The following is a 24914-nucleotide window of genomic DNA, read 5'->3' on the forward strand; positions in this document are numbered from 1 at the left end:
TAGAACTACAATGAAACTTAGGGCCATGGGTTCAAACCCCAGAAGGGTCAACATTTTCTTTTCTTTTAACATTATTTATGTAACTTTCATATCCCTTTTGGGAAGAAAAACAAGTGTTTCATATTTTTTATTTAATTTATATAGGTATTTATTGACATGAAAATTATGTTGATAGTACACCGTGGTCATTCATGGTCATTTTACCATGGTCAGTAATTTTGTTACATGGTAGACCATGGTTTTTCATGATAGCTTACTGATATGCAGAATGACCATGTTATTACATGGTCATACCATGATGTGACCATGGCATTTGATGGTTTTTCACTGACGACCAAGAAATAACATGTTCAGATATCAAAAACCATGAAATACTATGTTGACCATGGTACACATTTCACCTGGGTAACGTGTTAAAATTGATGTAAAACCAAAATAGAACAAATGAAACCAGGTAATGAAATTCTTACCCACTGGTCCTTTAATTACGTGTAATTGATTGAATCTGTGCATATACAGCAGTGATTGGTCCTGATCATATTTCTCTGACAGTTAAAGCAGCTTTGTAAATTGGACTCTGCAAATTGTGACCTTTAAATTTATAGACCTTGCTGTCATCTGAGTCAAAGTCTCCTGTAGCATTTTCTAAGTATAGGTTAGAGTGCATATTGGGTGTTCTTCGTAAATAAGAAAGCTTAAAAAGGAGCGGAGCTTGCGAAGCGACTGTAGCTTTCTTATTTACGAAGAACATCCAATATGCACTCTAACCGGCTTAGTGCTCCGCCCACTTGCGTTTTATAATATAAAACGTCCAGTTTATATAAAATCTGTTCTATTAAGATTTGAAACCTGAAAATTTGAAAAATCCTCGTTGGTGATTGGCTTAAAAAAATTGGCGAGCACTAAATTAAAATGAATGTGTGAATATATATCGTCAGCGCCGAAGTTAAATGTACATATTTAGAATATATGGCTGTGGTCATTACAGTATTTCACACCATTTTATTCTGAATACATGTAATTGTGGCATGGTCTCTGAAATATGAGCTGTGAAAATATCACCTTTAGCTCAGTTTGATGTTGAAATTAGACCAAAGTGTTCTGAAATAGAAGAATACCATTTTATCAACATACAAATGTCATACAAGGGTCACGTTGTGACCATCAGTTTAATCATTGTATTCCAAGTTAAAGTGAACTAATTTGTCATACTATATATTTGTTTATTCTTAAATTTTCCCAGGGAATATTACCATAACATTGAAGATTAAATAATTTCTAGTTTCGCAAAATTTCATTCAGAATAATATGTCTATATGACAAGCAAACTCAATAATTGTTATATATCGAAACCGGTAACGGTATTTAATATACATGTACATGATATAAGTTGTTAATATGTGATATGATTTTTTATCCCTTCAATATTTATGCTCTCAATTTTGCACCCCCCCTATTCCCCCCTAAAAGTTGAATTTTATACAAGTATTAATTGTTTATAATTGCAAACCCCCACCACATTTTACCAATTTCAGATAGTTTCCCTAGATAATTAAGTAGATTATAACTTAAGCTCAGTGAAATTTTCTATTTTTTCCAATACAATAATGTGCCTGCTATTATACATATTGGAAATAATTAAGTAAACCTAAGGTGGAACTAAGATGTTCAAATTCCTCGAACAGAGTTTTCTAAATGCTGTTAATAATGTTGGTATTAAATGACAAACTCATCCGCTTCAGGAATATGTTAACTTATTATATCCTGTATGTGGTCTGTTTTGCACTTTGAATTATTTTTAAAATACTACATGTATATGACGTCATTGTTATAGTGCATAATGACCTAGGTATGCAATTTTTTAAGCAAATTTTTAAGCCTTTTTTCTGTTACATGTATATATATTAAGAGGCGTTTAACACCTTAGTTTTTGTGTCGCCTTGAAAAGGTGACATATAGGGGTTACTTTTGTCGGCGGTGTCGGCGGCGGCGGCGTCTGTGTCGGCGTCGTTGTCGTTGTCGGTGTCGGCGTCGGCGTCCGCTAAAGCTTGTCCGGAGCATAACTCAGTCACTATAAGTCTGATTGACTTCAAACTTGGTATGCATGCTTCTTTCAATAACCCGAAGTGCAGTGCACAAGGACCGGTACTCTGCAGTTCTTATTTTTTGAGTTATTGCCCTTTGTTAATTTTCATACTTTAATTTTGTCCGGGCCATTTCTCTTCAACTAAAAAAGCTATAGACTTGAAACTTCATAGGATGATAGATCTCATTAAGAAGAAATGCAGTGCACAAGAACCAGTACTCTGCACTTCCTAATTTTTGAGTTATTGCCCTTTGTTAATTTTCATACTTTATTTTTGTCCGTGCCATTTCTCCTAATGTATAAAAGCCATGGACTTGAAACTTCATAGGATGATAGGTCTCATTAAGAAGAAGTGCAGTGCACAAGAACTGGTACTCTGCATTTCTTATTTTTTGAGTTATTGCCCTTTGTTTATTTTCATTTTTTAATTTTGTCCGGGCCATTTCTCCTTAAGTATAAAAGCTTTGGACTTGAAACTTCATAGGATGATAGATATTATTATTAAGAAGTGCAGTGCACAAGAATCGGTACTTTGCATTTCTTAATTTTTGAGTTATGGCCCTTTGTTAATTTTCATACTTAATTTTTGTCCTGGCCATTTCTCCGAAAGTATAAAAGTTATGGACTTGAAACTTCATAGGATGATAGGTCTCATTAAGAAGAAGTGCAGTGCACAAGAACTGGTACTCTGCATTTCTTATTTTTTGAGTTATTGCCCTTTGTTTATTTTCATTTTTTAATTTTGTACGGGCCATTTCTCCTTAAGTATAAAAGCTATGGACTTGAAACTTCATAGGATGATAGATCTCATTAAAAAGAAGTGCAATGCATAAGAACTGATACTCTGCATTTCTTATTTTTGAGTAATTGCCCTTTGTTGATTTTCTTACTTTATTTTTGTCCTGGTCATTTCTCCTCAAGTATGAAAGCTATGGACTTGAAACATCATAGAATGATAGATCTTATTGATAAGAAGTGCAGTGTACAGAAATGCTGCTCTGCACGTATTATTTTTTAGTTATTGCCCTTTGTTATTTTTCATATTTCATTTTTGTCCTGGCCATTTCCCCTAAACTACATTGTTCACAAGGCGACACATCCGACTCGCGGAGTTCTAGTTGATTTTATATTCCTCTATGTCAATTTTTATTCTCACAAAAGACAGCTAAAAAAAGAGAGGAGTATGAGAAAACTTAATCAACATGGGGATGCAGAAAAAAGAGGCTGATAAAAGGCGTGAGGCCACTAAATTATGTTTGTCAATATTTGTTTGATGATTCTGCCATCAATATCTAGTGATAAACATTCTACAGTACATTGGTTATACTAAATGTAATTGTAATCTGTGAATAGATCAGGAACTGTCCGTTAATGATTATATTGTATGGTAAAAATCAATTAGGCATCAGTATTTGTCATGACTTAATAGTAAAATCTGTAATACTATTAGAAAATAAATATAATGTTATACGCAGCACTGTATTCAAAGATTCATAATATACCATTTTATGCCCCCCCCCCCCCCCCTTGTAAGAAAGGGTTGTACTGGTACATATAGATCTATATGTAATTGCCGAACCAATGTCATGCTGTACATCACACTTTTCCGCTGTCCTTCCGCCATCCGAGGCTGACGTCAATGTGGACAAAATCCTTGTCTTTAATGGACACATTTCTTAAATTTATGTCAGTCATTGAATTGCAATTTAATTAAAACATAATTAATTGGTGTCTGAAAAACAAAATCTTGCACACAAAAAAAAAACAATGTAAGAAATTTGTCAATATGCTGCAAAACTTTTTTCTTTACAGATTTAAGACATCAGAAATTTCAGTGTCTCAGCCTTTGATAATGTATTCGTAAATTTTAGTGCATATTTTTATTCACATCATCTTATTGTCAAGCTACATTTCTTGAAATTTTTTAAATCAATTGTCATATGATTTACCATAAGTAAACAGTAAAAGATAATAGAGTGAATGAAAAAGGCACAAATAAACAAGCACGCAATCAAAACATAGTTAAGATTCCCAAATTCTCGTTATGAAAGCTATCTTAACTGGCATTGTTCTTTGTATTGTAGGCCAGATCTAAACTTTTACCCCACTAAAAACATTTTAACCTAAAGCTGTATTGTGCAAACATTTCATTTGTTATTCAGACCATAGAAAAGCAGTCTGCTGTAAGTTATTGAAAAATTGTATATAATTTCTCACATTTCAAATTTTTGTATAGGTTACTGTAGTCTTGAGTAACAATTTGTAGGTCACCGTCACAATTTGAAGATTAGGAATGTTGTTTGTTTCTGAGATAATTGGGAAGATGGGCAGTGTTCTGCCCTTGGCAAATTTTCTGTATTGTTCAGTTATAAATACTTGTGAAATTAAAGATATTTGACCCTAAAACCAGCTTGATTGAGCATAGATCTTTACAAAAGCTTGAATGGAAAGTCACAGATAAGCAAGTTTGCGTGACCAGTATGGAGTCAGGCCAGCCTGCAAATTTGTGCTCCCTGATCAAGCTCTATAGCTTTAGTATGTACATGTATTTGAATTTATTCATACTCACCACCGGGTACCCATGGAGGTGGGTCCTCAAGAAGACTGTATTCATCACTTTAGATTTTGGAGACCACAAGTTGCCCATAGAGGCGAGTCCTCCAGAAGAGACTTTTTCGTCAATTTAGATTTTGGATACAGATACAGAAAGATGCTCCGATTCCAGAAGCTTCTCCTGGTTCTTTAGCAATTGCCAAATGTGTAAGCACTCACACACGGGACATCGATTTTTTAAGTCTCATCGGAAAATCTGTTTTAGTACATGTGTATTTTTAGTTGGCTTAAGCCCGAGCATTGAACCCTCAATGTTGAGATTACAAGTCTCACTAACCTATTGAGCAATGCAGGTTGACTATCATAGTCTGTTTGGCTGGCTTCTAAGCTTTACATCATATTGATATCCACAAAATTTACTGATCTGAAACAAGCACATTAAATATGAAATTCTGCAGATAAAGGGTTAAATAAATTAAGTCACTAAATTTTCTATTCTTGATACAGTATAAACATGGTTTTCTTTTCTTCCATACAAATACTTCAGATTTTAATTTATATAGTTATTATAATATTTATCAGATCAGTTTATCTAAAGTGTGTTTACCCATAAACGTAGACTTTAATTATACAACATAATATAAAGAATCCTTTAGTTTGGTTAAGTTCTTTACAGATTTGCTGTTAAATTAATTTGACCTGGTCAAATGTACTATTTGTGAATAGGGAAATGTTTAAACCTAAATTAGCAGTCTGAAATTATTTTTTGACAATGTCACATAAATGTACAGTTTTTAATTTTGATCAATCAGCAATACTAGAACTTTTAAGATCAATACTACTGTAAGGGTCAGTGAGGTTTAAATATAAAAAGTGACATAGAAAAGATATGTTCGCATTCAAAAGTTAATTATATCATTATATTTTCAGCAAATGTAACAAAAAATATTTTATTTCCCAGTATTTCAGCTTCATTAGTGTTATTTAAAGATACAAATTTTATGCACATTGGATCAAATTGTATTGAAATAAATGTTTCTCCTTAAAAACCATCAAGTAATGCAGTACTGGAATGATTCAATATATTCATATGCATATTCCGTTAGGCTGTTAAGAAGCACACTTTTACATTTGACATTTGGATAACCCATTTCCTTTACATTATTTTAAGAAAATGATACTCAATTTGTTTTCCACTTAGAAATATCATGACTTCATGTTTTGCAAGACTTTACGAATAACAGTGTAAATTACCAGAGACCATTGCATATCAAGCTGAGAATCTGCAATTTTCACTTAATTAAAATTTAGTTCTTTGCTCTAGAAGGATTTCCCTGCATATTAGAAATCTTTTATGAATTGTAAGTATAACTTTGTTAAAATAATAATCTTAATGTGTTTAACACACTATATATAAGTGTTGACAATTTGCAATAACAAGTGGAAAATTGCCATTCAATTTTGCAAAGCCGTGGTATGAAAATGGCCACCCAAAATGAAAAACCATATACTATTTTAGTGAAAACAGTTACTGTGAATGTCTACTTTAATGTCCATCCCAAAGGTAATGGTATAACAGAATGATAAAATAGAATTTTCTAACAGAAGCCATGGGATAATCATTGTGCACTTGATGGAACAGGTGTAGAAGAAAGTATCGAAAGTTCAAATTTACACAAGGCATTGTGACAGTTGTGATAACCTTTTTATACATATTTAAAGAAGATGTGACCATTCAGCTGAAGTTTATAAACCAAACACGAAGACTATGACAATTGTCAATTAAACTCTGGTTCAAGTGTAAGGCATACTGACCGCAATTCTTATCTGACCGTAATCCATATGAAGTTCAAAGACGGGCTTCAGTCTAATCCCAAATTAATGATAAATCTTTCAATAACATTTTCTGCTTTAAGGAGTTTAATAAATCATATACCTCAATGAATTTCTTAGATGATGATGGTTAGGCAGTGTTATATTATAGTAAAATAAGTATTTAGAGCCATTCAAATATATTTTGAAATGTTTCTCATACATTGTGTTTGATTTTTAATGGCCAGAAGCCCATTTAACAATAAGTATTATACTATACACTAGAAACTATGTATTAAATTGTCTCTTTTCTCAGCATGGAACTATGAAATGGACAGCTAGCTCATTATTGGGATTGACCTACTTTGATTTTGAACATTTAACTGTTTGAAAAAGCTACAATTTAGGTATCCAACAGTTATAGAGTCATAATAGAAACACTGAATATAATATACATGTACGGGCAAAGCTGGTCAGAAGTCACTGTGTAGCAATGAGTGGCTGTGAATAAGGCAGATGAAAGGTTACAGCAATGGCATCAGAATGCAGCCCCTGACAATATCCAGCCACATACTAAGGTCCCAACAAAATGGCACCGAGCTGCAGCAGCACCAAACAAAAATCATGAGAGGGGCACAGTCGGGTCAGGACGTACCATTATAAAGAAATAGCATGAAAGCTCAGAATGATAATGAAATGTTTATAATCAGTCAAACCTGACTTTTGACTGCTTCAGATATATTATAGTTTTCTTAAACAATGAATTTAATGATGACTTTTCAAGTAATAACAGATCACATCTGGTACATACATCCATGATAGGAAAGGAAATAACGAATGATACATGTGCAGTAAATGATAGATGACATCAGTCATGTTCAGCTAAGGTGGTTGAATATGTTTTGTTAAATCATGCAGTTCAAGATTGGGAGGACAAATATTTTCTAAAGAAATGAATCATATAATGTTTGTGAAAAGTAACAACATGAATCTAAAAATTGTTTAAAAAATAAAAGTTTATACCTCAAAACCGCAAATTACAAAGTTGTAGGAGTAATCTATTGCCTTTTAATATTCATTTTATTGTCAATTTGCCAAAAACTTTCGGTGAACTTTTACGCCTTTATTTCACAGGTATTATATTTGTTTAAATCTTATATACTACATTTTGTATGTGCATTTTTGTACAGATAATTATCCCCCACCATGTTTTAATAGGAGTGCTCATTCCATTGCTGGGATATCAAAACATAAAGTATTATTTTAGGGTTTTGTAAATATTACATTATTAAAAAACCAATTACTCAATATAAAGCGTTATAATTTAAAAATGTCTTCCTAACAAAGTACCAGTAGTTTAATACAATTAAGATTACATGCTAAATATCTTAAATGGACTTAACATATCTGCGAATGTTTCTAAATTCAAAATTGCACCATTACTGTGTTTAAATGTTGAATTCTGAATAAAGACGGGTCTACAATGTAAGGTGGCATTATTACCGATACTTGCACTTCAAGTCCAGCACCTTTCATAATCAGGCTCAATCAAACCGAGGCTGCAACATTTTCAATTTTGTCGATTTGGACTTCATTAGGGATTCCATTTTTCTCAATTTTTTATCCATCGTTTAATCTGTCTGTCATGTCCATTTCGAAAACTTTATTAACTTATAATAAAAAGATGTATAACATACTGACTGTTAAGCATTTAACATTGTATGCATAATTAATGATGTGCAGGTTGATATTCCAGTCTGTCACTATAACATGGGTAGATATTGCTGCCTCAGCTTGTGTGTTGCTTAAAAGCTTAAATAAGCTGACAGTCTTCTCCCTTAAAGATCTGACTAAATTTATAGTTATTGAGCATTTGTATTTGATAACTACTATAATTTGTAATTTTATCAAAATTTAGTGGGCTTATAAAGCTGCAGACATGATAAATTTTGCATCCAGGTGTCATCGGGTGCTGATGTCATTTTTTTTGTGATATCAAAGTTCTTAGTACAACAGTATTATTGTGACTGAAAATCATTTTCATCATGTAAGATGCAAAATTCATGCTGTTTGGAGAATTTCGAAATTCTATTAAACACCATAAATTACTTCCAGAATGATATTTAAAATTGAAAATCATTGTTTTCATCCAAATATGCAATTAAACTGAGTCAAGAGCTCAGAATGTTTTTATATCTTTAGTACAGACTTATTAACTATAACATTACATAGGTAGATTACTCGATCTGCAGATATATAACATAAAAGGACATTTTCCTCCGGCAAAAAGAGGATTACGTTCAGAGCAATTGGTCCGTTTTACGTTTATTGTTGAAATACTGCCGTTCCTTATCAAAGTATTATTGTCAACTAAGCTGGTATTTTTGCTGAATGACGGAATTATGGAAAGAATTTAAAGATTATATTTATATTCAAATTAGCCCACTTTTCCATTTAGTGTTTTCACATACCAGTAGCAGATTTAAAACAGATTTTTTAGGGGGTATAATATATGAACAAAAGTCTTGAGAAGTTTGTATCTGTATGTCTCGGACAACCCCTGCAGACCAAAATTGTAGCGCGAAACAAATTCAGTATTTTGTTTTAATTATATACATAAAATAGTCGTCCCCATTCTTTGCAAATATTGTTATTTTTAGAGCAGATTATACTGTTGTTGTAAAACAAAATACAATTTTACATACAGAATTATTTTTAGATAAAATGAAACAATATTTGTATATATTTAAAAGATTGGTATCATTGGTTAGCTGATATCAATGTCTTAGTCAAGTCAAATATTCCACAGAAAGATTTATATATAGATCAATTATATGATTGAAAGTTATCAAAGATTTCTCATTATTTAAACAAATATATAAGAAAAAGTTACAACTATAATATAGTTTGTTTGTTTGTTTTGGGTTTTACATGAAACTGACACGTACAGTATAGGTCATATATGGCAACATTTTCCAGCTTTACTGGTGGAGGAAGACTTCAGGTGCCTTTCCATGCATTATTTCAGGCACAACAATAATTATTATTAGTAGTACCGAAAATTATACAATGGACCGTTACTGCCACCAGAGTTTACAGAGCAGAGACTTATATAGGGAGTCTGACATCCATGCAGAAGGTGACCAGGTTCAGAGTATGGTGGTTCACTGTTCATACTGAATCACCTTTAAACGACTAATTAGACTGTTCCATTAAGTTAAGCTGATAAAGTCCATAAAAGGTATACTCAGAGCAATGAAACTTTTAAGAAAAAGGCCTAAGTTTACATTTGGTCCAACTCCACCTGTAATGGTTTAAAGCTCATATTAACATTAACATATACCTTAATTAGATGTTTAAAATAAGTTTTAAAACAATTTAGATAATTAGAAATTGAAAATATATCATAAATGTTTTTGCTTTGATGATTTAAAAGTACAGAAATGTTGCAAATAATATAAAGCCAATTTACAATGAAGTTAATTGATTATAAAAAATTTTTTTTTTCTCTCCATATTTCTTTTAACGTTTTAAGGCCGATTGCGTTATTATAATGTGATTATAAATAATACACTTGTAAATATTTTAAAAAGCATGTGGAAAATAAGATTAATTAAATAAAGGAATGTTAAGATTTAAAAGGTAAATAATGCAAAGGTAAATGTTTGTTATCGTACTTGTTGACTATACGGGTGCGCTCTCTTTATATTTTATGGTGAAATTTGTCCCATGCAGTGTCAACACTGATTATGTAAGAAATTTTGTCGTAAAGTGCAATCTTAAGATTTTAAAGCGCCTTATATGGTCAAAGAATTTCAAGGATTCTCGGCTACAATGCGTGACAATATTACATTTTAAGTTTGTTGCGTCAGGGAGGGCTTTTATGCAAATTAAATGACGAGAAATTTTATTTCAGTCTGTAACATTATTATTAAATATTATGATAAATTATGTAAATTTTTTGTTGTTTCGCAAACTTGATTTTGACATATTAATGAGAGACATATATTTAACAGAAGGGGTGTAATTGTACGCAGTTTACTAAATAACATTCGTAATTTGCATATTTTCCTAATTTGCATATTATTTAGAAGCTAATTAGCAAACAATTGTCTCCTTAAACTTAAATAGTTTTGATTTTAAAATGGTGATTAATTTTGTGAATGATATTTTTTCTTAAGGGGAACTTGTGGGTGGATGAGACATTTAATTTGTTTGTGATATATTATATTTGTAGCTTATAACTTTAATCAATATGGTATGTATAACTATACATAATATTTATATTTGGTTTGAAATCAATGAGAGTTGACAAAATTTGATTACAACTATGTTATTTGATGGTAAAGCCTAAAGAGTTGTTAATGACTATCAGTGCTGGTGAAAGACAATATCTCAATAATTTAGGGAGATTTATTGAGGGAGGCGCAATGCAACCACATTTTTAGCTTGACTATTATATTTAAAGAATAGGAAGAGTTATTCCGACTTACCCAGACTTTGGCGTTGCTGTGACAAAGTTAATTTTTACTTGAAAGTTGGTTTCAAAATGTGATACTGTGATTATCTAACATGAATAGAGCACAGGTCCCATAACTCTTGAGTTACCTTTTTACAGAGTTATGCCCCTTTTCTAACTGTCATTAGCACTGAGAATTATCGTCCAGTGCACAGTGTCTTAATTTTTAGGACAGCTCTTTCTTTCTCTCAGGGATTTTGATTGACTTGGCTTAATTAAACAATTAAGTTGTCAATGTTTCCTTTATAACAGATATATGTTTATGTTCAGCGAAAAAAGGTTTAATTTAAAAGAAAGATGTAACACATTGTGCGATAATGAAAATGCTATGAACATAAAAAAAATTGACTGATATATGGAAAGCTTTAAATTAATTAGCTCTTGATATCAAGATCGACTGGAACATCTGCGTATTTGATCATGGTAAACTTTTTCAGTCATTAAATATATTGAAATTTTCCCAATATATTATTAAGTGCTTTGGAATGAGAGATGGACATTCTGGGCAAGTCCATTTTATTTAATTAAGAATGGTAAAGTTTATGCATCTGATATAAATATTATTATAGGTTGGCATCGAAGATGTTAAACGCGCCAGGTATGTATATAGTTTTCGAAGATTTAAAAAAAGTTAAGATTTTAATTCACCATGTTCTAGAAAGTTACAGTGGAAAACTTGCATAGATTCATGTTTTTTTATGGGACACATTTAAATTTGTTTTCAAAAAAGATGGTCACGTTTCATAAGTTAACTTTAAATGGCTCATATTTATGATAAAAATCGCTCTTAAATCATGCATGAAACTTTACGATGTATTGATAAACAACACGATTTTCTTTCTTTTTTTTCCCACATCAGCAGTAATAGTCATTTCATTAAAAAAAATTCCATTGAACTTACGAAACTTATGAAGATCGTGAATTTTTATGACTTTTTTAATCTCACGCTCTGCGAGTTTGAATACATGCATTTGAGGAAAACTAAACGTTGATATTTTTTTAGATGGACTGGCACGGTACGAAGCTTTTTAGATGGACTGGCACTGTACGAAGCTATTATAGTGATACAGAGTATCATATTACTGTCACTCGTTTAAATAGTCATTATAAAAACCGCCTACTCGGATAACTAGTGTCGCTTTGAAATTTGACACCTTTACTTCATCATAAAAGGTCTTTAAAAGTTATAATCATTCTTATTTTATGATAAATAGTAATTCTATATATTATATTTTTAAATATCTTAAAACTTAATATTTTAACATAGATTTTCTTTAGTTTCAGCGTTTGATGATGATTTCGATTTATTTTATGGATGAGTTGTGTTACATTGCGGTAATAATAAAATGTAGATATAATTTTGTGTTTTTGAAAAAATGTCATGTAATGACCAAGTCACAGTGAGTTTCGAAATGTCAAATTTGTTATAGTAGCTTTGAAAGATAAGTTCATGTTTGTCTTGAATTAAGAGAACAATTGGTTTCCATCATAATTCCAACTCAAATCCTTTGATATTAGTAATTAACAATGCTTATGGTCTCGGGATGATTTAATAAAAAAAGTTCATAACCATGTATAGTTATTATAGTAAGCTATTCTGGCCTGCAGCGCATTGATTTACTTTGTTAAAGCACACTAATGTTAAATTTCCTTCTGATTATATTATATTACATATATGAGGAAAAAAACATGCACACAATTTTGCTTCTTTGGTAATTATGTCATTGCTTCAATAATTTGAGCTTTAATTAATAATTTTTGAAATTCTGAAATTTAAATTTCTGCTATGACTTTGTTGTTCTTGATTTTAACAGCAAACCCTTTACTGCATGGAATTTATGATGCTGATGACTTAATTTAAAAATTCGGATAAGAATTAACACTTAATTTTTACTCTTAACATTCTGAATGAATATGGCCTGCTTTGAATTTGGAATAGTCCTTTTTGAAGTTTAAAGGATAATAATTTGAAATATTTTGAAAAACCAGTGCAACTGTATAAAGCCATGGGTCAAACTGCGCAGATGTGTAGGCTGACATTGCTTATGTACTTATACTGTACATACTTTCAGTTTCACTGTAGGTTTAAATGGTAAAGAATTAAGGAGCTCATTTTACGCAAACGGAACAGTTTTAATAATAACTCAAACTGAAGTTAATTTTCCATTGATTCAAACCACTGAAAGCTTATTAACAAATTATTAAGAAATCATCAAGTTATTATATTATGTATTCAAGCATATTACTGTAAAATTAATGTTTTTAGAATAAGTGAATTTTAGGAATACCACAAGTTTATTCGTCTGCGGTAGAGGATATGAAAACTAATTGATGTTTGCTTGAAATTTATATTAATGGAGTTAAAAAGCCATGTGAAAATTACTCTAACTTTTTAGGAACACAAACATAATTGTAGCCTCAAAAATCACGATCAAGATCTTTTCATCGCAAGTGCTTTACCTGAGCATGTCAGTAAATTTTTTTGACAAAATGAAAGTGATATTTAATTTTGTTAATAAATGTCCAACTAATCAGGGTAATCACTAATAAATTATAGCCGGTGTTTATTTAAAACAACTGAACCATAAACAATTGCTGTTTATGATAATGTTAAAATTGTGTAGAAATCAATCAGAGAAAAATTTAATCAACCCAAAGTATTAAATTGGTTTTAAATTTCTGAAATTCAATATGTGACCCATATTTTCTTATCATATTGGTTAATAATCCTTTCTTTTAGAAACTTTTTTTTTTATGTTGACAAAAAAAATGTTTGTTTGTTTTTTTTACCTTTGAGAAAATCAACGAAAATGTGGATCATGATTGTATGGGAAAAAGATAAGGAAACTATCTGAAAATCAATTCATAAGGCAAATTACAATGTTCAACAACGTGTGTAACTTTATTGTTTTTGCAATTAAAGACGACATAAAGGCATTGATTTCTTTTGGTGCTTAAAAAACAGGGTTGGTTATTTTTTTGCAGTTAATTAGATCGCTTTTGTTCTTAAAGTACAAAATGACAGTGAAACAATTAGCCGCTTATGAAAAGTTATAATTAAGAATTGAAGGTCAAATTTTACCCAAGAAAAACGTTGGGGAAAATATTTCATGAATGTTTTAACGGTTTTTGCAAAAATTAGAAAAAAAAATGTAGATTGTGTTTAGGTGGACTTTATTGCAGAAAAACTTTAGTATGGAAAAAGCTATACTGCTGTAACTGCTAGCTGACCTTGTATCACACTGGAAAGTTGATCGGGTTCGAATCTTTTCAAGGACTGTACTGCTATAGCCTGAGACTTGAGTAATAACGAGGGGTGGGGCAGGGCTGTGGGTTGCATTTGTCTGCATCTGAGTCCTAAGTCCCTCAGTCAGATTAAATGATGGAATTTGTCCTTCTATGATGACTTAATTTAAATAACTGCTGTTAAAGTTAGTGAGCAAATTTTGCTTTAATGCTCAAAGAACTCATATGTCAGATTCTACCGATATTGTATGTATTAAGATATTTGTCAATATTATAAGCTCTGAGGTTTTTCCAGTTTGTCTAAATAGCTTATTTTTACCGTCTTAATATTCACTGTTAACAAAATAAGTCCTCTTCAGAATGGGAATATTGACACAAAGTCTGTAATATACCTATACAACAAGACATGACAGGCATCTGTGCAATTTTTCTATTCACCACTGTCAAAATTAAATATTTAAGATTTGAAGGAATGTAAGAGTGTTTAAAGCTCTCTCTACCCATTCATAAACAGGAATCTATTGATAAAACGCCATACTGCGCCAATTCTTCAAAAGCAGTCCCAAAATAAACGTGGGCTTTCATTTCGAGTGGGAATTGGGCTATTAAAACGTTGCCTATCTTTTATTTGTGTATACATTTCATATTGATAGTTTACACTTATTTGTAAATACAAAGCGTTTTTGTAAAGTCCTGAATCCACAGTTAAGTAGAACCTTGTCAATTTTTAATCCACGCTCATGGATTAATTTTTAAGTCATGAAATATTTAAGGCGATAAAAAAGTTTGGCTCTTAAAGAGTATTTTTTTCATGAAAGAAATTCAGAATGAATGTCAAAGCTTATTATATGTACATGGTTAATGACTTAGAAAAGTATGCTATTGATGAACTATTCAATTGATTTCAAATTTGTTTTTTGTGTCAAATTTGTTTTTAAAAAGCCAGAGTCATATGAATTGCGAAAATGTAACTGAATGGTGATCGATTGAGGCCACTTTGATATTCCTAAAATTGTGGAAATTACGACAATTCATGCCCCCCGCCCCTTCCCCCCCTAAACTATTTGAAGGCGGACAGTTGCCCCGCTATCTGTTAAAAAGTTTGAAGGGTGGACATATATTCTGCGGGATAGATGGGGCAAATGTCCAGATACCGCAAATTTGATGCAGTCTGTAAGTCTGTAACTCTGTTATTAAGGTCAAGGTAAATATTCAATTACATTAAGTATCTGTAACATGCAATCTGATTGGATGAGAATTGTAAGTTTCAATTAATTAAGATCAAAATCAAATACATCATATTTGTAAAATGATAATACTTATAACAATATAGCCAAATATTTTAGTATTCATGCACTTAATTATAATTTGAGCTGACATGATTAATCATGAATGAAAGTTATGTAACATACTAAAATAGATTTACAAATTTTCTTTCTGATTATTAAATTCACCAGACCAAACCTTTCTGGCAAAGATTTTAATAAGATTAAAATTATTTACATAATTTGAAGCATTAGTCACACTTGTGAAATTTCCTGCATGCACTGTCGTGGTGATTTTATGTATCTGCAGAAAAAAACACATGCACAAAATTTTGCTTCTGCGGTGATTATGTCGTAACAAATTTGGCCAAATGCTTGAAAAAATCAAGTCTTTGATATTTAAGGAAGTCATAAAAAACCTTAAGAATGCGCATAAAATTTCGAATATTTGTGATCGAATCAGTGATTTTCATGACAAAATGAGATCATTATTTTTAATGCGCAATTTAAATTTGAAAACAGATGTTTTATTTATATCTTTTAAGACAAATATATATTTCAGAAAAATTGAAGTCAGTATGTCATATATATTTGTTTAACAGTGGCGTAAGTGCGAATCAAAGAAACTTTATGTATAGAAGGCCTTTCATAAGATATGTTTACTTACTGTTTAAAATTCAAACAGTTGATTATATTTGAATATACTTAAAGTGCAGATTTAAGCCGGGCTTTGCTCAAGGCTAGGAGATAATCTCATAATGGGGATGAACTTCAATACTATCAGTGTCAGTTGGTTAACAGATCTATACAATTTGTAAACACAAAATGATGTATTGGCATTATTGTCGATTAAAATACACGAACACGCCCTTTTAATTTAAACAGTCTTCATCTAAATGAAAACCATTGTTTTCTGAGACAACAACTGAGTATTCTTATTTTTTTGTGGGTGTGAGATTTGGGGAATTTAAATTGTATCATTCCTGTATAACACATACACATATTTAAATGCACATTTCACACTTACCATGTAAGTGAATATTAAAGTTAAGTAAATATGCTTATCAGTGGAAAATGTTTTTAGTGAATACATTTCAAGATAATATTTTCTATTTGTTACCTAACCGAGAGTCAAATTTTGATAAGACGCTTAAGTTTAATGTCTCAGACTGTAAGAGCATGCAGTGCAGAATTAAAGCATAAATAGTACAATATAGTTTCAGATGGCTTTAAATGTTAGTAATTTTGTTGTGACTTTTAGAAGGTGCCATTTAAATCACATTTTTCAATTCTTAAAAAAAATATTTAAGAAACAAAATTCCTGGATTCTGTACCAAGGTTTAAAGCATAATTATTTTATCTCGCATATACATGTAACTCTATTGGTCTCAATTTCTCTGAATAAATCAGACATAATTGTTTTTCATCAACTAAATAAATGGAAAAAATATGTAAAAATTATATGAGCTTCCTTAATTTTAATATTCTTTTTATGCAGACTCAAACATTTGAGTGCTGATACCTGAGTTCATTGTAGACCAAAGACTTTACCTTTTGTGATTGAAAAGACTCTCAATATATTTTCTGTTGACAATTAACTTTAGTTTCACATCAGCACATGTAAGTGTAATTGTTTGGACCATAATCAACATGATTATTTTATCGTGGAGTCCTGAGGAACTTTTTAGGTTCAGTAACAGTCCGAGCCTGAACCAATTCTCGATTTGGCAGTGTCAGATCCCGACAAGTTTAAGTGTTTGAGGTGTCTTAAAAGCTATTTAAAAGACACAAACTCAGACTGCACTATCTTTGAAATCTAAATTTTATATTATATATTTACAACAGTCATAAAGTGAAAATTTTATGCTTTCAATTTTGCAAAGCGACTATTAACAGTGTTTTTTTAATTGCCAAAAAAAAGTTTTCTTACAATTCTAATAAAGCCTTGACGTGTAATAATTCATAATTTTAATTTCATATTATTATAACTACAACACAGTCATTATTATGAAAGTGAAAATTTTATGCTTTCAATTTTACAAGTGTTTTATCAAACAGTGTTTTTTTTAATTGCCAAAAAAAAGTTTTCTTACAATTTTAATAAAGCCTTGACGTGTAATTCATTTGCATATAATTTTAAACAAATTGATAAATTATCTTTATTGTATGCACATCATAAAATATTTTTTGGCAAAGTGTTATAAAAGTTTATAAAAATTAACGAAAGTTTATAAAAATTTTATTATGATGAAATTGAAGTCAGGTATTTTAGAGACCGAGTAATAGATTTCACATAGCTCAGTAAGATTCAGATCTCGAGGCACAAGTCTTTGTATTCTACGTCTTTTTTAACGCTGACAGGTTTTGTAAAGTCTCGGGAATAATTTCGTATTATTAAAAATTGTTGTGCAAAGTTGAGATAAGACATTGAAAAGAAAATCGTGCACAGTGAAGATAGTTGTTAGGTGGGGGAATGCGGCATCTAATACAACTGTTCACGCAGATCAGAATTACGAGATACGACATCCCTTTTAAAATGTGGGGGTTACATTTACTATATAAAAAAACAAAAACAAAAGATCTGTCAGATAAAGAGTGAGGATTACTTTTCTAATTTTTAAGATTTTGTAGTGAATGTTAATGATCTTTAACTCATGCAGACTTAAATAACACTTTTCAAAGGGTATGTTCAGTTCCGAAATGTATGTAAATGTAATTATTTATGTCAATGAGTCATCGTCTTAAATCAAATTTCCCAATTAACTTAATTGCCAGGAAGAGTTAAGTCAAACATAACCAAATTAACAAGCCAAGAACTGTTCAAACATGCATTGAAATAGTGAAATATTGACCTCCTCGAAAAGTCACAGCATAATTGTCATCATCACTGTTAGCTGCTGAGTACCTTGATTTTGTCAACCTGATCAACCACCCTTATACACCCAAAACCGCCTCCCCTACCCCCCCCCCCCCCACCAACCACTCGAAAAGATATATGTAATTTTTAGCTGACAAACAATTCCAGTTCTCAGCGGAATCATTTTGATTTATTCATTTTTTTGATCACATTTTTTCCTTGTGAAATTTTAGAAAATTATCGGAGTTAGTGAAGAATGAAATTGGTCCCTCTTTACATCTTAGATATCTTTTGAAACAATTTTTTGTCATATTTTATTTTTGCCAATGAAAAGTACCTGCATACATACCTTGAAGTTTATTGCTCTGAACTTTTAAAAAAAAGTACAAAAAAGCAATAAATGTCAGTTTTTAACAAATTGTCTGGATATTATACATTTTGTAATTGTGACATTTACATATGGCTGATTATGTAAATGTAATAAATTGTAAAATAAAAAGAAGTCATAAAATGTATACAACAGAAAAACTTAAATGACCTTCTTAAAATTGTGTCAAGCTCATATTTCTTAGGTGTTTAGTTTTGAGTATTTTTGACATATTAAACTATTCATTAGCTCACTTACATTTAATTTTTAGAATATTTAATGTCAAATATAGACAAAAACATTTGCATCATTGTAAGCCATTGCAATATAATGATATTGTTAAGTTGATATAATTACCACACAAAAGTGAAAGTTATTTCTATATGTTTTGTCTGATACTTTCATAAATGGGCCCATTTAGTATCATAGATGTGATAGCGCGAGGGTTTTCATTTTTATCTGAGACAACAGATTTGCATGCCGCCAAAAACAACTAATTTGGCCAAGGGTCAAGGGGGGCATAATTTTTAGTCTAGTCAGGCTGAAAATACAACAGATTTTAACAGCATTTCAACCAATGATATGGATTGCCAATTTGTAAATAATGAAAACCCTGTCAGTGCAAGTTTGAATCCCAACTACCATTTAAATGGATTACCCCTCCTCACTCCCTCATGTACGGATGTCGGTCAAGTTTTAAGTATTCATGACATCAGCTATTGACCGATGGATTTTTTTTGACGCAATATTATTACTCCAGATGTGAGTTGATGCTCTAGCCTTTAAAGCTGTGGCAATTTAAAAACAAAAGACTAAAAAAATGAAAAATGTAGTGAACTCACACCAATAATTTTTCAACGAATAATTAAAAGTCTGGAAATCATCCGTATAGAGACGTTTTAGGGATGCGTACCATTGATAATGTACTACCAGTCACGAACATCAATTACAATTGCAATAACTTTAAAGGTATGTTATTCAACAACTTGCACGCAAGTGCAAACTGATTATAAAGTAACTTATCACTCAGATGAACATAATAATTATTATTCAAGTTAAAAAGAAGCGAGAGAAAAAAACTGCAAGGTCGGCATAATTTTTTTTCTTTTTTCATTGCTCAGGTTATATTATTCCTGAACCATTGTACTCCGTAGTGAGGTTTGATAAATATGTTTTCTTATACGTCCCATTAAACATATTCTAATACTTTATAGAAAAAACCATATGGTTGAAGACTTTTTATACGCAACTTTTTCAATTATGACACCATTTGAAGTGTATAATTACATTCAGAATGTAAAAAAAAGTCTCATTATATGATGACTGTACTTTATGTCATAAAATTCTTCAATGGGCGAATAAAGTACAATCGGTCTTTTCTATTAGAATTTTGGTGATTTATCTACGAAAAGATTAAAGCGATACCAACATATGATTCTCAATCTCATAATCATGAGGCTAAAACAATGTACAAAGTTTGTAATGTTTATATGTGATAATTATTTACATTCTGAGAAATATAATGCATCGAAAATGATGTTTATATTCCGGCAAATGGATGAAATATTTGACGATTATATTACCAGGTGGCGGGGTATGAATTGAACAAGTAGGACTAATTATAGGTTACTCTTATGTCAATTGAGTGGCGAGACGGGACATTAAAACCAATAAAAACGTTTGAAAACAATTCAAGGATGAGAAAATTTGTTGATATTTTAACCCACCTGAATTTGTACTGATTTATTTGTTTAAGTATTTTAGGTGTTAGAGTTAAATGTTTACTTTCACATTTGAATAAACAGATGTAAATTTGGAGAAGGGGGATTCAAGACATTCTTTTATTACTTATTTGATGAATTTTGAATGCATTGGATTTTATAATATAATTGCAATCTTATAATATCATAATATAGGTTTTTTCTTTTATATTAAAATACATATAAATGCATGTTAAAGCCCATCATGCTGTAACGATACTGAAGTACCACTAAATACTGGTTAAAATGCATCTTGCACATAACAGTTTAAAAACAGATAATAGGTTTGTACCCAATAAATGTATGTATAATGTTTTCCATTACATCATAATGTATCTATGAATCTATGATCTAATGAACTTTGCCATGACGATAATAATTATGGAAGATTCATATTATATGTTGACAATATATATATATTGACAATAATACACTATACTAATGTTATCTGTAAATATAAACTGTTATAATGATGTTTTGCTGTATCATCAACAAAATAAATTACAATGTAAAATTATCAGATTTTGTCTCTGGCATAATTTTTCGGTGTTTTTTATTGTCAGAAAAGTAGGATTGTCAATTTGATGAGTACGCTACTTTATAATTCATAGTTTATATCATAAAGAAGAAATATGTGTCTCCCGGTGTTTGATAATTCATTGATTATGATGTTACGCAATTCTAAATGAGCTAATTTGTTGTATTGTTTGTATATTTTGTTGGCCAAGTTACCCCATGCACCCCACTACCCGGTAACAATAGCTTGAGATCATGTTGAGGGTCTGTCACTGTATAACATCTAAACATTTAAGTGTATCTATACATGTATTTTATAAAGTCAAATTGCACAATTGTCAAAATGAATAAATTAAAGCCATTCCAAAGTAATTGCGAAATATACATTATTACATACATTATTATTAAAGGATGGTTCCATCTTCACAAATAAGCAAGATCGCATTTATTCTAATAATCATGAAGGGAGAAAAAACAAGTAAGAAAAAGGCATTTTGTTATGTTTTATAAAGAAAACTATTAATTTGATACAGCTTATTTTGCAAGGAGTTCCTGGAGAATTTCTTTGACTTTTTGTTATTAGAAGATCGTGAGAAAATATAATACTTTTCCTTTTTGTGTCGCCTTGAAAAGGTGACATATAGGGGTTACTTTTGTCGGCGGTGTCGGCGGCGGCGTCTGTGTCGGCGTCGTTGTCGGTGTCGTTGTCGGCGTCGTTGTCGGCGTCCCCTAAAGCTTGTCCGGAGCATAACTCAGTCACTATAAGTCTGAATGACTTCAAACTTGGTATGCATGCTTCTTTCAATAACCCGAAGTGCAGTGCACAAGGACCGGTACTCTGCAGTTCTTATTTTTTGAGTTATTGCCCTTTGTTAATTTTCATACTTTAATTTTGTCCGAGCCATTTCTCTTCAACTAAAAAAGCTATGGACTTGAAACTTCATAGGATGATAGATCTCATTATTAAGAAGTGCAGTGCACAAGAACCAGTACTCTGCACTTCCTAATTTTTGAGTTATTGCCCTTTGTTAATTTTCATACTTTATTTTTTGTCCGGGCCATTTCTCCTAATGTATAAAAGCCATGGACTTGAAACTTCATAGGATGATAGGTCTCATTAAGAAGAAGTGCAGTGCACAAGAACTGGTACTCTGCATTTCTTATTTTTTTGAGTTATTGCCCTTTGTTTATTTTCATACTTTAATTTTGTCCGGGCCATTTCTCCTTAAGTATAAAAGCTATGGACTTGAAACTTCATAGGATGATAGATCTCATTAAGAAGAAGGGCAGTGCACAAGAATTGGTACTCTGCATTTCTTAATTTTTGAGTTATGGCCCTTTGTTAATTTTCATACTTAATTTTTGTCCAGGCCATTTCTCCGAAAGTATAAAAGTTATGGACTTGAAACTTCATAGGATGATAGATCTCATTAAAAAGAAGTGCAGTGCATAAGAACTGATACTCTGCATTTCTTATTTTTGAGTTATTGCCCTTTGTTGATTTTCTTACTTTATTTTTGTCCTGGTTATTTCTCCTCAAGTATGAAAGCTATGGACTTGAAACATCATAGAATGATAGATCTTATTGATAAGAAGTGCAGTGTACAGAAACTGCTGCTCTGCACTTATTATTTTTTTAGTTATTCCCCTTTGTTATTTTTCATATTTCATTTTTGTCCTGGCCATTTCCCCTAAACTACATTGTTCACAAGGCGACACATCCGACTCGCAGAGTTCTAGTGTTAGTATATATTATGATATATATATCTTATTATTCTGCTGATCATTCAAGATATTATATACGTATATTTAATATTTCTTGGAAGAGTTCAATGATTTAATATTTCCTGGATGGTTTTTTAATTTTAAGGTATTTCACCCATGATTAGGTTTTAATACTTCTGAGCCACTATTGTTCACGTTCAATAATTTTAAACTCAGTATTAATTGGTAATCATGTTTGATGGACTATCTACCTGGGTACCTTAAGTTAAATTGTCTTTTCTTAGACATTTGCATTGTTGGGAATGCTTTATTGCTTAACTCACAGTATGCCACGGTGTGACACCAGCAAAACATTGTCTTAAGGAGGCCTTCAGCTTTTGCAAAGGTTAAATATGTTATTTTAAGATAAATTGCTTCATATAACAGACTTCCCGAAAGTTGAAAAAAACTGTCAGACATTCGGTCTGACAAACCATGAAAATCTGTCGGACCGAAACAAAATCTGTCGGACCAAATAAAATTGATCAAAATCAAAGAAAAACTTGTGTTTGTATTTCTAAGACACTTTTTGTCTTTTATTTTTTCGCCGTAAAAATCGGCACTATCCGTACAGCGCATTTTCATCTTCTCCCAGTCATACACCAATGATTCATGGTTCTGCTTCCATTTCTCATGAAACTTTGTCTCAGGTCTATTCTTTTCATCCTTTAATTGCTGTTCTGCGTAGATTTTCGTTTTTCCCCAGGTTTGGCACCTTTAGCGACGCCATTTTGTATACATGCGGCTTGGATAAAAGCCGGACAGTCGGACCGATCCGGAATAAAAAAATGTCGGACCTGATCAAAATTTATCGACGTATTTCGGGAAGTCTGTATAATTGTCAGATTTAAAGTCTTAATTAAAAGTATATAATGAAATTTGTTGTGGATAAAATACAGAAACAATAAGGAAACCTCTAGATGCCAGAGTCGATATATATTCTGCTCTCTATATTATGTAAATCAATTAAGCGGACAATTTGTTTCTTTTTTTAGTAACGTCAATGTCATTACATGCTAAAAATAGCTCTCGGGGCACTGTTTTAAAAAAGGCTTATCAGTGATATGATGCACTTTTCCTCAGTAAAATTATTGAAAAACTTAGTTTGAAACAGCACAGAATTGTTTTCCCAACAAAAATAAAACCAGTCAAGGCTGCTTTAAACTCAAGTTGTTTACATATTGTATGTACATTAAAACTGTACTACCAAATATATTTTTAGATTTCTCAATAAATGTTTCATTAATGTGAAATAAAAGCTATATCATGCCTTGTTAATATCAGCAGTAAATGATATCTTAGAGAAAATTAATTTGCTATATTCAAAATAAAAGATTGAAATGGGTTTCAGTGTGTCGTCATTAAAATCAGTTTTATTTAGTGCGACAATTGCGAGAATTTGAATGTCATTGCTATGAAATGAAATTTTTAAATGGCTTTGTTAATTGTGGGTAAATAATAATACAAATGTTATATATAAATGTATGTTTTTTTCACTGAAATTGAAATGTCAAACAATAGGTTTTATCAGGCAACAAGTAGGACCGCAACAAGTAATGCAACAGTGGTACTGGTATAATTTAGTTTAATGAGTTAAATTCTTTTGATGCTTAAATTAATCATTATAATAATCTGAAATTTAATTTTTTGTTTTACATGTTTTTGTAATAGAACACTTGTTTAACATGAATTATCTTTTACACTTTTTCAGGTGAGTTATTATAATTACCAAAGTTTGCAAGACATTGTGGTGAAAGGTCAAGGTTGAGAAAAGTCAAGGTTGGAAAAGTCAAGGTTGAGAAAAGTCAAGGTTGAAAAGAGAGGGAAAGAAAAATGTTTGGGTTGATGTGAAACTGAAAGTATCCTGTCTGGTATTTTGTAGCTCACCTGTCACAAGGTGAGCTTTTGTGATCGCAATTTGTCTGGCATCCGTCCGTCCATCGTCTGTCCGTATTAAACTAAAAATATACTTCAAATGACATTTTTTTCTTAAACCGCTTAGCTAATTTGATCCGAACGTCTTAGGAATTGTTGCTTGTTTATATTCGGTTGCCTTAAAGACTTTAATTACCAAAAGAATTTCACTTACATTGACATTTTCACCATAAATGATTGCTTGCCAGTGTGTTTCCAGTGTATGTCCATTTTGTTCAAACAGCTTAGTACTTG

The 24914-nt window shown here is 31.2% G+C and overlaps 1 protein-coding gene across 1 annotated transcript in view; it reads left to right on the plus strand.

The window, feature by feature from the left end:
• Positions 1-24914, plus strand: part of LOC132720521 (Krueppel-like factor 6) — a 58785-nt gene that overhangs the window by 11526 nt on the left and 22345 nt on the right. The window lies entirely within an intron of this gene.

Source organism: Ruditapes philippinarum, unplaced genomic scaffold, assembly GCF_026571515.1.
Source record: "Ruditapes philippinarum isolate M1 unplaced genomic scaffold, ASM2657151v2 ctg1183_1_1_1_1, whole genome shotgun sequence".
NCBI classification, from domain to species: domain Eukaryota; kingdom Metazoa; phylum Mollusca; class Bivalvia; order Venerida; family Veneridae; genus Ruditapes; species Ruditapes philippinarum.